The sequence below is a fragment of the Adiantum capillus-veneris genome, chromosome 3 (genome assembly GCF_014529385.1).
Source record: "Adiantum capillus-veneris isolate H3 chromosome 3, ASM1452938v2, whole genome shotgun sequence".
Taxonomy (NCBI): domain Eukaryota; kingdom Viridiplantae; phylum Streptophyta; class Polypodiopsida; order Polypodiales; family Pteridaceae; genus Adiantum; species Adiantum capillus-veneris.
The window spans coordinates 14,506,901-14,525,051 of NC_140933.1; positions in this window are offsets into that span (position 1 = coordinate 14,506,901).

The window sequence follows — 18,151 nt, forward strand, 5'->3', positions numbered from 1 at the left end:
AGAGAGAGAGAGAGAGAGAAGAAGATAGAAAGAGAGATTGATGGGGGTTTGTCACAACAGAGAGGGGGATGACAACTGCAGAGAGCCAGAGAGAGAAAGAAAGAGATATGGTGGCCAACATGCTCATGAGAGGGAGAGAGTTTTGATACAGTTTTTTTTAATTGCTAGCTGAACGAGAGAGAGAAATAAAGTAGTAGTTCATTTGTGTTTTTTGATCGTTGCAAGGCAAGAGGGGAGAGAGAGAGAGAGAGAGAGAGAGAGAGAGAGAGAGAGAGAGAGAGAGAGAGAGAGAGAGAGAGAGAGAGAGAGAGAGAGAGAGAGAGAAAAAGAAAGAGAGAGAGAAAAAGAAAGAAAGAGAGAGAGAGAGAGAGAGAGAGAGAGAGAGAGAGAGAGAGAGAGAGAGAGAGAGAGTAAGAAAGAAAGAGCAAGAGAGAGAGAGAGAGAGAGAGAGAGAGAGAGAGAGAGAGAGAGAGAGAGAGAGAGAGAGAGAGAGAGAGAGATAGTTCTATTATCGTCCTAGGAGGTCAAATATGACCTATGGGACCAAATGAACATGTCACGTGGTGTGAGTGGAGTTCATAAGTGACTCTCGATGCTCAAAAATGACTGAAATGAGCGTCGCAATAGAGAGTCCACATCGTGGTTGGGAGAGGAAAGTATGTAGGGAGAGATCATGGCTGAATATATGGGGAAAAGAGGACCTAATGTGGTCAAAAGCTGAGCACTCAAGTAGTGTGTGGTACTCACTCTCTCGCACTTGACGAGGGCATAAGGTGCAAAGTCGATGACACTCCTCGCCAGTGCCCCAACGTCCTGTCTCGCAGCGTAGAGAATGGGAGCTAAGACGAATGGAGGCAACGGTGCGAATCGCACTCAACCGGATGGGCTCAAGGATGTAGGAATGGGTTCGGTTACCTCGTTCCGAGAAGAAGAGAGATTTGTAGTTTGGGGCAACGTGTGTGGTGTAAAGGCTAAAGCGAGAACCTCGGGATTTCTCCCAAGCCGTGATACATTGGCGTTGTAAGAAGGCCTCATTAACTTGGGAGTCGATCGACGCATCCTTGACCAAGTGACGTGCATCCCATCTTCCAAACCATTTCCTGATATCAAGCATCCACCCCGAACTTAGTATTTTGCTCTTGCATGTCTTTTGAACTATTTGACTTGCTTCATATGCGATTCTAGGAAGTCGATGCAAAGGGCTACGTTGTGTCTTATGCATGTACTCCACAACCCTTTGCATGCCCAAGACCTCAATGGGAAGCAATCCGGACTCAAGAAGTAAGAGCATGTAGGGTGTTTGTGTCTTGACTTGGAGAAAGTTGGTGAGAAAACGCTTTTGGACATTCTCAAACTCTTTCCAAGTAGACTTCCCGATGCTTCCACCCCACACCTCCACTCCATAAAGAAGCACCGGTGTCACCAATGTGTCAAAGAGGTACTTTTTGAGAGCCCAACACTTGATCTCTCCTGCATTACACATGTTCTCAAATGCATAATAGGCCCTCTTTCCGGCTTCCAAGCGACGCATTGCACAATCCTTCCATTTATGATTGGATGGAACCTCAAGGCCAAAGTACTTGAAGTGATCTACCACTTCAAGTTTCTCATTGTTATATACAATGGATGGATTTTCATCATTGAGGGTCTTTACAAGCATAACCTTGGTTTTGGATCCATTCACGATCAGCCCGCTATGTAGGCAAAAGCGTTCCAAGACACTCATAAGCTTTTGTGCATCTTCTAAGGTATGTGCCAAGAGCACTACATCATCGACATAAAGCAAAAGCATGATCACCGCATTTCCAATCTTAACCTCTTCCATGCCTTCTTGCTGCATAAAGTCAAGAACCATGCATTCCAATTCATCAATGAGTAGCCCAAAGAGGGTTGGGGAAAGTGGGCATCCTTGTTTGACACCAATAGTGCTTGCAAAAAATTCTGAAATTCCATCTCCCATACGTAATCGACATATCACTTTTTGGTAGATGCGAAAGACTGCATGCATAAATTCTCTCGGCACTTGAAGGCTTTGCATACGTCTCCAAAGATTTCCTCGCGGTACCATGTCAAAAGCTTTCTTGAAATCCACAAAGCAACAATACAACTTTTTTCCTTTCGATCGAGACGCTTCCATAAGAACTCGAAGAGTGACAAGGTGATCAATAGTGCTATGATGCTTTCGAAAACCTGCTTGGCCAAGTGCATTTTTGCCATTCTTTTCAGCCCATTCACTTATCTTCATCTCCATGATACATCCAAATAACTTTGCCATTAAAGAACCAACCATTATAGTGCGATAGTTGTTCACATTGTTTACATCTCCTCCTTTGTGCAAAGATTTGATCCAATTTGCACTCCAATCATGAGGCATGCCATACTGAAGTGCAAGGTTTAACATATCACATATCCAATATTGTGTTTTCTTGCTTGTCCATTTAATCATTTCAGCCTTGACACCTTGAAGGTCACCTGCCTTACGAGTAGCAAGTTTCTCAAGCGCGCGGCATACATCTTCAATGGTAAAGAAGGGAGACATAAATGGAAGGGAGCTACAACACTCCATCTTATCAACATTGGGTTGCTCATAGAGATTCTTACAATGCATATACATATCCTCAAGAGTCAAGTCACCAAAGCTCTGAACGCGCTTGCCTTTTAGATTTTGCCAAAACTTGCCACATGCATGTGCTTTCTCTTGTGCTAAAAGAAGTTGTTTTTCGACTTCCCACCTTCTCCTCTTCTTTTGAACAAGTGCTTTGCATGTGTGTGAACATTCCAAGTAAACTTCCTTGTCTTTGATTGCATCCAATCTTAGCAAGTGTTTTCGGGCTTGACTACATTCCATGTCAAACCATTTCTTCTTGGTGCTACCCTTCTTAGACCTTTTGCAAGACATGTGTTTCACCGAAAAGCATTCCTTCGCACAAGAGAAAATTACTTCTTTGAAAACTTTCCACTTGCATTCTAATGTTGGGCTCTCTTGATGCTCTATCATGCTTAACATTTGGTCCACCATATCAGCATATATAAGTGCTCGTTTGAAGTTTAGACGTAGGTACAAATGATTCACATCATGATTGGAGGCTACATGCTCGGGATGTTTACCACACTTGAGGTCAATACATAACATCCTATGATCCGATTCCGGATTCCATTCACCAAGTGTAGAGAGAGAGAGAGAGAGAGAGAGAGAGAGAGAGAGAGAGAGTAAGAAAGAAAGAGCGAACACTACTCTGTAAGAAGATGTGTGTATGTGTGTGTGGTGCTAAATGGGGTCAACTACTCGAATTTGGCTAGAACGTGTTGGTGGGACATGGAAAAAACAAAAAACAAAAACCAACACTGGGGTTGCATGGCCGTTGGAAGTGACTAGTAGTCCTACGCACCTCAAGCAAAGAAGGGATTTGACTTGTGGTTGCATGCTTTATGAAAGAGAGAAAGAGGATGGAAGTTAAGAGGAGACACTTCAAAAGGTGTGGGGTGTGGGAGTGGTGGGTTAGCTGGCCTGTAGTGGCTACCTATTAATCTGCACACGTGTGCACCCATTGTATCTAGTGGTGCCCTGGTCAGTCAGTGACCTTTTTGGCGATGGTTGCAGCTTCCATGCAACATGGTGGCTACTTAATGTAGATGGCAAGTTGTGGGAGGAGCGATGAATCCACATGTTGTTGTACGCTCACAGATGGAAGCCGCAAGAGCCTCATAAGCGAGGCTTTGGTAGTGCAATAAGCTCATCAGTAATCTAGATGGTTCAATAGTAGAAGACGACCATAGAGAGTTTATCCCTTTTTTTGTTTGCATACCTATGAAGTTTTGTAGGGATGTGTCCCATAGTCAAGGAGAGCTCCATTTAGCGTAGTCCCCTTGGGGTTATTCCTATGATACTGAAAATTTCGCTTCTTCTTTTTCTTCTTTGCAATTTGGGTTCTATTTGAGATTTTAGTTTCCTCCAGAGTAGTAGCTCAATAATTATAGCTTTGCTACATAGATCTTTGAATTCTCTTGGGATGTTATCCCATGATGTAAAAGTAAAAGCTTCTTTGCTTCTTCTTTCTATGCTCCTATCAAATGTGAGGGATACCAAATTCCCTCTTCGCTATATTCATAATTGATGTACCATCAAATCATCTTCCTTCTCAATTGAGTTTGTTTTGTATCTCTTCATATCACCTTATAAACCTTGTTCTATATGTCTAATCATTCAAGCTCTTCCCATTTCTTATGCCCCAAATTACTATGCCTAAATAGAAATACAAGCATGCAATTTTTCCTATAGCAATGATCATCTCTCTTGTATATATCTAGGCTAGTAAAAAGTCATTTTATGTAGACTTGCATCAAAAAACTTAATTTCTTTCTCATATCCTCATACATATGTAAATGCTTATGATTAATTTCAATCGCTTAACAGAGTTGCACTTGATAATGAGAATCCACAAGCCCTTCACTATCCAAACACACTTACAAATGTATGAGAATAAGAATCACCTATATAAAATTCCAAAAAAGAAAAATCACTTTCAAAAGAAGCATGACTTATCTATGATTATGTTGATCTCCATAGCTGGGATTGTTGCAAACTAGAGATCAGGGTCAGATCTCTAATACCACTGCTACATACGACGGCAGATAGAGCCCTGCAAAACACTAAAAACAATGTACTGGAAGCTATAAAACTGACAAATCTGCATACTTGGTAAATACCATAGCGCATATTCAAGAGTGCACGCAATGAAAGAGAGAGAGAGAGTGGGAGAGAGAGATGGAGCACGTGCAAATGCACCTCCTAGAGTGGAGTGCTACACCAACAAGGTGAGAGAGGAGAGGGAGGGGAGAGAAGAAATACATAAGCACTATGTACAATCTCCCCCCGTGCAAGAGTGAGCATTTCTCTCTTTCACGTATTTTATTTATAGATTGTTCAATGCTCAAAATGAATACACATTGGCCAACCGACATAAATGGAAGTAGCTCATAATGAGCACTTGAGTAATAAATGTACATATACCTTATCCATAACATTTAAAATTTGTAACTTAGCTTCCTCCTAATCTTGTGCCTGATTAGTCTATGTTTGCTTCTTCCTTCCATCTGCTCCACAAATCGCCTTCAACATTTTAGTGGTTAATGGTATCTGATACTTCTTCATGTGCTTCCACTAATCCAATTGATCATCTCTTCTCCCTCTAATGTAGTAAGATTTATGGCTCCACTTGATGATATGTCATGAATAAAAAATGGACCATTATCTTGCTTCTTTAATTTCTTAACACTAGTTTGGTACCAAAACAGGACACGTAAGTGTCCTTGCATTAGACAATTTATTTGAGAAAACCCTCTTGATATTCTTAAATATATTAGGTAGAGGGTCTTTTAAAAATATAACCTTGCATTTTAGAATCTAACATGATCAAGAACTATACTCATCAAGTTGACCCTCGTAAGACTGTGATTGATGCTTTTAAGAAATGTACTTAATAAGCTCAAGAGAAAATGAAGCGACCTTGTAGAAAATTTTAGGTGTCTTTTCCACGGTTTTGCTATAGATAATTGAAAGTTTCATGTGTAAGAAAATTGACTTGGGAGTATTTAAAATAATGGAAAGTTCTATGTGTTTTGATATAGCCATTTCAAGCATATCGTTGTATACAAAGAAAAATATGTTTTTGATGTATTTGTGAGTTTTAGAAAGTGATGCATTTCTTACCCTTTCCATCTAGGAGTCAAGGTGGTAGATAGAAGGACTTTGGTATGCAACAATTATTGGATTATTTTTAATATTCAAAACAGCATAAGAGAGAATTTTGATATTTTCATTCTTGAGACACAAGCATTCAAAACCTCAAATATTATCAAAATTTCTATGTAGATCAATTAAATGTATCAAACTACATGGTACATACACAATTGAAGTGCCCAAAACTGTCATGGATGCTTGGCAGTCAGTCGCTCGCTGCCTGCATCATCGCCTATGTCATTGCCTACATCATCGCTAGAAGGCTCTAGAAGAATCTAGAAGGATTTAGAAGATTCTAGAAGTTCTAAAAGTATCAAGGAGATTCTAGAAGTTTCTAGAAGCATGGAGAAGATTCCAAAAGAATCTAGAAGTTTCTGGAAATCTCTAGAAAGTTGATGAAGGATCTAGAAGGTTCTAGAAGGATCAAGAAGTTTCTAGAAGCTTGGAGAAGATTCCGGAAAGATCTAGAAGTTTTTGGAAAACTCTAGAAAGTTAAAGAAGGATCCAGAAGCTTCTAGAAGAACTAGAAGGATCAAGAAGGTTCTAGAAGATTCTAAACTCCTCAATAAGAACCTACAAAGTCCTAACCTCCCCAAGTAACCTCCTCAAGAACTAGTATAAATAGGGGTCTTGGGCCACAAGCCCCTCAGTCTTGCCAACACCAGTTGTGAGGCTCCTATGAGGAAAGCCCTCTTCTAGTTCTTGTCTTATGTTCAAGTCTTGTCCTTGCAATCAAGCCTGGTCTTGTACTCAAGTCATGTAATCAAAGTCTTGTATCTAGCTCTCTTAATAAAGTATTAAGTCTTGTAATCAAGATTAAGCTTATCATCAAGTCTCAAGTTCTTGTACATTGTGAGCGCCTCCACTTGCTCTCTTCTAGCCCTATATGCGCTCATAACAAAAAACTTGGTTTAATGTTATTATGGAGAACTCAAGATTTTCAAGAGTTTTCTATGATAAAAATTTCAAGATAGAGTTCAAGCAACGAGATATAATTGAGTTAGGGAGCCCAAAAAATACGTAGCTTCTTGGTTTCAACATATAAAGTCATTTGTAGTTGTCAAATTGCACTAGAATAGCCACAATTCCATGAGAGGAGCTTTGGAAAACCAAAATATGCTCTAATTCAGCACATGCTCAAGTATGAAATTATGTCTATAACTTGCATGTGACTTGGAAACTTGTCTTTAAAGTGCATTCGATTGTTTTGTGACACTAAGTGCTAACACTTGAATTTTATAAACATAAAAAGGGCCATCTCTACAAAAAGATATAAGAATTTTATGATTTTTTTGGCAAAACAGCTTGAAATTTTACTAAAATTTATGACTTAGAACTTACCAAAATTCTATCCATATGGATTGTATTTTGACATGGATAAAAATAGAGTGTTTTCTTTCCCTCATGACCAACCTATGATAAAAGCAAGGTATTAAAAAATTATTTCTAGCTTGACAAATAAATTGCCAAAACTTGAAAGGAAAACATGACTCTAATTATAGAACTAGTGTTAAAGTGTTGTTTTAGGGTGTAGAATAAGACATAGTTTACCTTTTTTAACTCGTTATTGATTACATGCTAAACATGGAATTCCTTCATGTGTGTTTTTTGGACATAGATGCTTATGAGACAGCTTGCAAACATGTCTCGTCTAGTCTTTTGAGAATATCGAGCCACTTTGATAATTCGTGACCTGTGGACTCTAAGTTTTTGGCTACTCTAAGTGTCAGAATCAAGAAATCTCTGGGCAGTATGGAATAAATACCAAACATCATGTTAAAAGAAGTGGTTCAAATCGATGCTTTATATGCTTCTCTGTATGCCCATAAATGTAAATGGAGTTTTTGGTCCCAATCAGCTCTTGATTCACTCACTATCTTCATGAGCATTGTGTATAAGAGTTTTTTTGTTCTCTCATCCTATCCATTATCTTGAGGGTGGCAAGGGGTTGATTTGTGTAATGAACTACGATGAGTTCATCTAATAGATATTCTATCACTTCATTTATAAAGCAAGTCCCTCTTTCGCTAACTATCTCAATCAATAGCCCATATCCTATAAAGATATTCTCACATTGTGTTGTCATTTTTGCATTGTTTTTTTATGTCATTTTTCCTTCAAGCCATTTTCTCAAATAGTATGTGGCCACTATGATGTATTGAGCATGTGTACATTATGTTGGAGGTGCTATAGGCCCTACAAAATATATGTCCCATTTGGAAATGCTTTTACACCCATCCTCGTGGGGTTCACCGTTCAATATTCCCCTATATAACGTGCGTTCTCGAGGTATTAAAAATACCCCTCTTTTAACATGTTTGAATGAATAAAATGACCCCTTATTTTATAATTTCTTTTCAAAATTGAATATAAAAGCCCCTCATCTTAATGAATGCATGTTAAACTGCCTAAAGCTTTTGCATTTTAAAATCCCTCCTTTCAAACTCACATTATACATTAATATGATTACATAGTGCACCCCCCGAGCCCCCATCATTGGTCGTAAAGGAATAAGCATTTGTCACATCTTTTACATACACTTCAACATTAATGAACAAGTTAGGAAACCAAATTCTTGCAACAAAAATTGCTTTTGCAAAATTTTTAGGTAGAAAAAATTCCACATATTTGTCCAGCATTAAGTTAAGTGAGAATCAGGATGTATTCACCATTTGTGGCACACATCTATAGTTGATTGTTCATTTTTTCTCTTGTAGAGGTGATTTTCAATCAACACGTAGTTCTCTGCTTCATTTTGAATGGACTTAATCCTTGCTTTTCTCAACCCCTCTAGCAAGGTTTTCCTTGTGAGATAATCCACAATGTATAAGATCCATTTAGGTTCCACCATGATCGTGAACATTGGTCGCACAAATGTCACATAAACTAATGAAGTCATGAACACTTTTCTGTATTCTAGGCCAATATACACCTAGTCTTATCAATCTTTGGTATGTTGATGTTTCCCATTGTGAATCCTATTGTTTCTAGACGCTCTTGGCTCAAATACACGTGTCTCTCATATAGCTTTCAAATTCCATTATTTATTTGCTTATATAGCTTTCCAGTTACTAGCAATAGTGATCACATTTCCTCAATGATGAATGGCTACCTCTCAACTTGTAATGATCCAAAGGTATAACATGTTCACTTCACCTTGTCATGATCTCAATGTTGAAATGATAAAAATAATGCAAGTCATTGTCAACCCCAATGGGTGCTTCTCCATGAGTCAATCTGGACAAATTGTCAGACCTCTGAGGAGTCGTTCCCTTCTTCACCACCATTTTGAAATAAAAAACAAGAAATATGATGAACCATCTAACAACATGCCCTGTATTGCAAGGTTTGTTCACCAAGTATATTAGTGCTTGATGATCCACAAAGTTCATACACACTTTTTTGCAAGAAGGTAGTGTTTGAACTTCTTTCTAGCATAGAAAATTCTTAACCCTTCTCTTTTTGTGTAGTTCTTTGCGGTACTATTCAATTATTTTTTGGAATAACTTAAAGGAAAATTCATTATGTTCTATTCAAGTTGTGCTAGAATGCATTCTATAGGATAAGTTGATGCATCGATGTGGACATGAAAATTCTTTGTTCAATCACATGCCTTTAATAATCAAAAACTATTATGTGCTTTAATGTCTATAATGGTTCTTTACACTCATCGATCCTCTCATTTTCTTTTATAAGTATCCGTAGTGGCCCAAAAAGTCTTGTACCTTCCTACCTTTTGTAGGTTTTGGAAGAGCTATGATTGCTTGAATCTTCTTAAGATCCATAGAAATGATGTTCTTAGACACAATGTCCCATAGAATTCTTCCTTGTCTTACCATGAAGAAACATTTCTATGGATTTAAGCAGATACAATAGGTTTTGCACTTCTCAAAGATCTTCCTTCTGTGCTCATTGCTCAAGCAAGAATGCACGCATAAGTTTTCCATGTAAATATCTAAGAATTGTCTTACATACTGTTTAAAAGCACGATTCATCAGCCTTTGAAATGTGGTAGGTGCATTGGTCAGGCCAAATGACATTAATCTATAAGCAAATATGTTGCATTTGTAGAAAAATCTATCTTATGCTAATGGATTTATAACAAGCTGATTATAGCCTAAAAGCCATCTAGAAAGCTCTAAGATTTCATTCCTACAACTCATTCTATCACATGTTTTGTAACAGGAAAGGAATAGTTGTCTTTGATAGTAACTGCAATTATCTGCTTGAGATTCACATATACTTGTATCTTTCCATTTTTCTTGGGCACAACCACAATTGAAGAAAACCAATCAGTGCGCTCAATCTCATAGAAAAACTCTGCTTCTTTAAGCTTGTCTATCTTCTCCTTGATCTTCTTCTCGCAAAATCTCTATTAGATGTATAGGGATGTTGTGTGCAAGGTTTTGCATCACTCTTAAGGGGTATGATGTGTTGGCAGATGTATGGATCTACACCCTTAAGATCTTTGTATAACCATGCAAGCACGTCTATATACTCTTAGTGTGGATATCAAGAGCTACTCTTCCTCCTTTGTGAGGTCAACGAGAAAGTATGCTGGCTTTGATTCCTGTTTTGGCTCAGCTAGGTCTATGTGCTTGGCTTTCTCAAGACCGTCATAAGATGTCCTTGGCTATCTAAGTTCCCACATTGATTGTTGTACTACGATATTTAGATCTTGTATCATGTGTATTTTTTAATGACAGCATGCATCAAATCTATCATGTCTGAGCCCTCTTCACTCTTTATCTCTGTTGTTCAAACCTCTTTTAAGGTTTTCTTTAATTTTTTGATATTCTTTTTTATGCTCAATTTTTGTCGCTCTTGATGACATCTGAGTTGTATCTTTGGTTTTTGCCTTGCTTTGGTTCTTAGGACTTGTCTTTGTTGAAGTGGGTTTTGTATTACCTGTGTGATCTTATCCTTGACACAATTTTGTGCTCCTAGAAGCATCAACTTACTACATCTTATTCCTCATAAGAGACATAGGTTTCCTCTTGTTTTTTTTTTGTTTTCTAACTCGTTTTGTGCGATATTTCTTATCTTCCCAATTTTTTTGTTTTCTAACTTGTTTTGTGCGATATCTTTCTTATCTTCCCGATTTTTAGTTAGGGAAATTATAGAAGATAGCCACTTTTTCTATTGGTTTTGTTTTAATTTTAGAGATGCCTCTTGGCCTTGCTGCTTCTTCAAATTTTCATACACACACTACAAGAGGTACTTCACATTATCAACGCTCGCATTGCGACGCTCAAAAGTGAAAATCCACGACGTCGCTATGAGCGTCGCTATTTTATTTGTTGCATAGCGACGCTTATAGCAATGCCCATAGCGATGCCAACCGGGATACAAAATAAATCGAGAGTGCTAAAAACTCATATCTCAGATCTGAGTTTTTGGCACTCAAGCGAAGAGGTAACCCGCGCTCTCCCTCTCTCTCTCTCTTTCTTCCACACACACACGCACACACATATACACGAGGAGAGGAAGGAGAGCCAGGTATGCTCCTTCCCTCTCCTCTCTCTCATGTTCCCTTCCCCTATTTTTCTCTCTCTCCCTCTCTCTCTCTCTCACACACACACACACACGCATTGTGTCAAAGAGAGAGAGAGAGAGAGAGAGAGAGAGAGAGAGAGAGAGAGAGAGAGAGAGAGAGAGAGCACATGCATAAACAAAAAACACATACACACACATGCATAAACAAATAATGCATACACACACACATTGAGAGAGAGAGAGAGAGATAGAGAGAGAGAGAGAGGAGAAAACAAAGAGAAAGAGAAAGAGAGGGAGAATAAAAAACCAAAGAGAGAGAGAGGGGGAGAAGACGAAGAGAGAGGTAAGGGGAGAAAACAAAGAGAGAGAGAGAGATTAGGTTAAGATTTAAATTAGATTTAAGATAAGGTTAGATTACATTTAGATTTATGTTTATGTTGAGTTTAAGATTAGCTTAGATTTAGATTTATGTTAGATTAAGATTAGATTAGATTTAAAAATAGGGCAAGATTTAAGATTAGCTAGCTATGTTATATTTAAGTCAGATTACATTTAGGTTTAGGATTTAAGATTGGATTAGATTTAGGTTTATGTTGAGTTTAAAATTAGATTATATTTAGATTTAAAATTAAGACAAGATTTAAGATTAACTAGATTAAATTTAGATTTAAGTTACATTACGTTTATGTTTAGGTCAGATTTAAGATTAGATTAGATTTAGGTTTATTTTGAGTTTAAGATTAGATTAGAAGTAGATTTATGTTTGATTTAAGATTAGATCTAGATTTATGTTAGATTTTAGATATATGTCAATGAAGGCGTGCTTTGCCCAAAGAGAAAACACTAGTTACACAACAATGTATGTATACTCCCCTCAAAATCTGACACCTATTAACTCACACACTCACCATATTCAATTATCCGCGAATCACCACATGTTCAACCTGGTTAGATTTAAGATTAGGTTTTGGATCGCGTTTTCATATTAGAGTCTACCTTTGGGATTACGGTAAAAAACTAGAGTTAGGCGAACGGTGATCCCTCTCTTCCTCTCTACGACGGATGCAACCTGAAGTTGGAAAGCTTTCAACGGCATGATACTCAGATTGGAGGCCAACATGTAATGTGCTACTGTGCATAGAGGAGAGTCTAGTTTCCTTGAGGAGGATTCAACCAAAAAATGGACCGACCTAAGAGACACTTTCGTACTACCCGAGCATTGTAAACAAGTAAGTTATGTGCTTGGAAGCTATCCAATTTCAGAAGTTATGTGCTTGGAATCTCTCATGTAAGTTATGTGGCTCTGGCAGGTGATATTTCATTCTACAAAGTCTGCATTAAACTGGTGGTACGTCATAGAGGTAGCCCCTCGTAGTGCACGGACGTATGAGGGCTACCATGTGCCAATCACAACGGCATCAATGGAGGAGATTGGAGAAGATGCTCAGTCAGAAGCCGTTGAAATGGTGCTAGATGAGCATCAAGCTGCTACTCTCTATGGGGTGCATACAGAGGATCTACAAAACGAAACGGAGACATCTGCCTAAACGGAGAGCTCTATATAGATATAGGGAGTTATGCTGAGCTATGCAAGGATGAGAGAGAGACCTCTTAAAGCCATAAACATTGTATTTGAACAATTTTGCTTTGTTTTATAATATATATTGTATTCACGTGGGTATACTTGAGAAATTTAACTTGTGTTTAATCATCACTGCGTCCACTCCAAGTATGTATGCTCCAGGTATGTTCTCACAAGCAGGGACACTCCTTAATGTGTCGTGAAAGTATGATATGCCGACGAGCACTACGCTTCGAGTGAGATGGAGACTGAGGTTGCAATCGCGAAGGAGGTGATCTATCTCTTAGCATATTTTTCATCCGATCAACTAGATCTAGTGGAGGGAGGAGAATCATGTATGAGCAGAGATAGATCACCTCCTTTGCAATTGCAGCCTCAGTCTCCATCGCACTCGAAGCGCGGTGCTTTTACAAGATACATAGAATGCACACGAGAGACAAATTCACAATATCTTCACAGGAATCTCTCTACACAGGAATCCCTCCCCCTTTCTGAGTCCTCTCTCTCTCTCTCTCTCTCTCTCTCTCTCTCTCTCTCTCTCTCTCTCTCTACTTGTCCATGTTTCTTTCTCCGTTCAATATTAAGATTAAATGTTCGTTTGTTTAATGCAAGTATGAATGATGATGAGTTTCTTTCTTCTTTGTCACCCTAGCAAAGGCAGTGGCCTATCCTTTCCACTTTCCAAGTTTCTTGGTCTTGCGAACCTAAGCCGCCAATCTCAAAAAAAGCATTTGCCACCACCCCTCGTGCAATTGTACCCCAACTTCAACTTGCAATACCTTGCCCATCAGGATCAATTTTTGTGACATCAAATCCCATCAACCCCATACAATTCACACTACATTCTAGAACTTGGTTGAGGCCCAAAAACCACCAGATGGCATGTCTACCAATGCAGTCAACTTGGCCCATAAGTGGCCCTTATCAAATCTTTGACTGGCCATATCTTGCCTTTTTAAACTGCGATTGAGGATCCAAAAAGACTGGCATACTCACAACCTAAGAACTTTTCATCTATCTACCCACACATGATCTAACAACCTATCTCCACTTTCCTTGTTCGTCAGGGATCTATAAATCCTTCTAAATTTGAACTCTCATAACTTCCAACCTGTAGCTCCGCTTGGGGAGCTGTCAAGGCTGGCTCACAAAGCATATTAAACACTAAAGAGCATATTAGGTATTATGGTAAAAATATCTCATTATGGGAATCTCCAAATTGACTAAATTCATGTAATTTAGGAATTTTCCATTTAATGTTGATATACTTGATGATGGGGTAGAGTGAAATCTTAAAGAATTGTGGTGTTGATAAACACCAAAATTTGAGGATGCACAAAGCATGAATTTGAATAAATACTAGTAATGAAATAAAAGAAAGAAAGATCACTACAATCAAAGGTCTTGTTCCATTATAGTAACAATAAAAGCTCCATATAATCTACTCCAAATTGGATGCCATGTCCAAACTTTGATCCAAGTGTGGTTGATAAGCAAGGCCAGTTTTAGCTTTTAGAGCATGCCTTTCTGGAATCTTAATCCTTGAAAATGGACCTTCTTTGTTCATTAGGAAGAGTATGGGGTGTAGGAGGGCCTGTTTATTTGCCATGAGTTTATGGAGGTGATTAACATTTTGATGAATAGGTGTACGACATGTGTGCAAGCATGGTGGGTGTGTAAGAGTGGTCCAAGGATGCACTTTTTTCCCCAAAAAGGAGGTGGAAAATTTTATGATTTTTGGCCTTCCATAACTCCCACATATGATCTCCAGTTTGAGCGGAGATCATAGATCTACAATCTACGCATTGAGCTCTTTCCATAGTATATGCTACATGGTATGGTTTTACTTGCTCGATTTTAAATTCATTTTTGGGGGGAAATTTTCGATTCAAATAAAATAGCCGTTTTGTCTATTTGAATTCAAAAGCTCTGTTTTGATATTTTCTTAATACTAAAGGTTTGACTTCCTTAAACTAACAAATAAAAAGGCCCTCCTAGACCCCATTCTCTTCCTAATGTGGGTCTCCAAGACCAAACAATTGCATCTACAGATTCCCACACTTGCGGGTCATTATAGTTGACAGCCCAAAAGCCCTTCCAACAATTAGTGTAATCTTGAGTATCTGTCATCCCACTCTTTCTTGCACAAGGTGCCCAATATTGAATCAAAACTTTTATGTAGTTTGATAAAGCCATTGCAAGCCAAACTGGATAGATATCCATGTCACTTGGAAGTATCATAACAAAGTCACTTTGGTGCACATCAGATAGAGGGTCAAACTCTTCCCTTGGTCTATCTCGTTGAGGACCACATAATAGGTCATTTAGCTCTTCAAGACCTATAAATCTTTTGGCTTCTTGTTGTAAGCTCTTCTTGTTGTAAGCTCATTGTGGTGCATTTTTTGTGACGAGATTCTTGCATTTTTGGCCAAAATTGTTCATACAAAACTCCCTCTGATATGATTGCTCTTCCAAGCTTGTCAATTACCTTAGTCTAGTATTCTATCACGGGCCTATAATATCGTGGCACACTTGAACCATTTCCTAAATTTTGCCAAAATTTAATATAAATATTCAACCCTGAAATCACTTCTTCATGGGCCTTGACATACTCTGCCATTGGTACCAAAGGTGGATCTCCATGTGGTAACATTGGATTTCCTTCTATGTCAGTTTTCCAAAGGCGAACACTTCCACTCCAATTTGATACACCTACATGTGCCTTATATTGCATCATGGGTGTCTCATCTTGCATAAAAAACCTAAATTGAAGAGGTTTGGAATGGACAACAAGTATGTCTTGTCCATCACAAAGATAGCCATCACAATATTGGTTGAAATCAGGGACCTTTGTGAGCATAAATGGAGCTGGAGATGAAGATGAGCTATTACTTAGTGTATCCATTAAATGAGGCAAAGTATAAGTTTGTGTAACTCTCAACTTCTCTAAAAACTTACTGAACATTGCATCTATGTCCTCATGTGTATGCCCAATCATAAAAAATCCTAGCTGAATGGTTTTGAAAACACCCCTTGCAACAAGCATGGACAAATAGGGAAATAAGTATCAATTTTTGTTCTCCCCTGCACAATTATCTAATTATAGTAACAAGTTCTCCAATAACATGAAAAATTATGATCCCAATTCCTCTTCTATAGTTTTTGATGTCTGCACAATGGGCTCTTTTTTGTCACTGAAGTTGTGGTAGTCCAAAGCAACCCTTGAGTAGTGAGATAGAGCTCCTTGGTAGTTTGTTGGTTGCTAGATCACCAAGAGGATGCTTATCTATCCTCTCTAGGTTATGTAAACAATTAGAATTGAGCCAATTGTAAGATTTGGATCAACTAGCCACAAACCATTCAAGAAAAAGTGACCGTAATGACCTTCTCCATGTCCATGAGTGATCATATCTATCAATGCCACTTGAAAATTGTATCAGGAGTCCACACCCTTAGAAACAACAAAACGTAATCTAGGAATTGAAGGCTTCTTTTGATCCATCTTATCATGAATTATGCATACATACTTTTGTGGCTGAGTTTTTGAATATGTGCACCATGCATAATATAGGATCCTTCAACTTTTTTGTAGTGCCATGTGAACTTCTCCCTCTCTCAAGAGAAGAGATCTCTCATCAAGAGAAGGTTTAGCTTCTAGCCTTGCCTTGATTGAACTGCAAATATTGCACATAGAGAACTCACTTGTCTTTGCTAAAGTGACATGTGGATACTCTTTGTTCCACATCCTACCAAAAGAAGACTAAGATAACTTCTTCTCATAACCCATTTGGTCAAGTGTTGTGTTGATTTTGCTTAAAATGTCAACCTATTTGTACATTGATAGAATCACTAATTGAGTGTCTCTTGAGCCATCTAGTAGTGTTCTACTTCTGTGTGGCATCTTCTCAGAGTTGTTATCCACAAACTCATTTAGCAATGCTCTTGCTAAATTAGTATGTTGAAGTCCTCGTCTTAACGTGCATGTGTTACCATGCACATAATGGTGCACACCATTTTCAAAATTTTCCTTATAGCGGTAAAATGATGTCTTTGGTATTCCATGTAGCTCATACCATGCTCTACAACAAACAATAGAGCCATTTATACTGTATTGGTATCGCATCTTTTCATCTTTCTGATAGCATATAGATAGGACATCATAAGCATAATTAGTGTGTGCTTTCTGAGACTCTCCTTAAAATTCTTGCCGTAACCTTGTCACCATATCCCAATCTGCAAACTAACATCATTTTGTCCACAACAATCAATACATGAAACCCTTTGAATTGACTCAGTTGCAAGATAAAAAGTAGAAGCTAGTGTTGCTCTTGTTTTTCGAGATCTGTTGATAAAATAAAGTAGTGCCGCTCCCTTAACGATGTAGCAACGATAATCCCATCACCATATTTTCTAGCATTGTCATCATTGGATACATTAGATTCTGCACATCTAGCATGCATCCCATTAATAGGAACAAAGCGTTGTAATGGGATCCTATCCAACATGGTTGTCTTCTTGATGGGCCACTTTATTAAAGTGATGCTAGCCACATCAGGCATGTTCTGACTAATTTCATTCTCCCTTTCAATACCCACACCCACAAAATTGTCACCAAGTACATGGAAGCTAACGTAATCGTTTGAAAATACATATAAGACGGTCCCTTCATGTACAATTTGCGCCATTGTGTCATCCTTTAAAAGTACCTTTGATTTCTCCAAGATTCTCATATCAATGTTTCAAACTCTGGGCTTATTATAGCTATTGCATCTATAAGTAGAGAATGAGGTTGATTCCCTTATTCATCACCACTGTAGCTTTCATTTGTGTCAATTGGGTTGTCATTTATCATGGAAGACTGCAAAAGAAGCTTGGACCATTGAACAACACTCCATAATGAGCTTTGGAGAGATGTAGTATCCATTGTAGAAAAAGGGAGCACGACATCCTTCAAACATTCCTCCACTAGTATAGATACATCTCCTTGCCCTATCTTTGTACTACCACATGTGGAATCTGGATCTGTTCTACACGCACAACCAATACCAACAATTTCATTATCAAGAATCAAATGTAATTTCTCCCCAGATTTGAAGTCCATCCTGCAAGTGAAAAAAATACGTTTTCATACTCATAGGTATCTCTTTGAACAGAATTTTATAATTTCCATTATAAAAGACATGACGGTTATGAATATTAATAGTCCACTACTTTCAATTTGAGGAGCCCCAATCAAAGTGGATAAATGATGACCCACTTACTATATTACAACATAGCTTGGACAAGTGGTGGACCTAGTTCTAATGTCATCACTAGACGACTATCCAACTTGC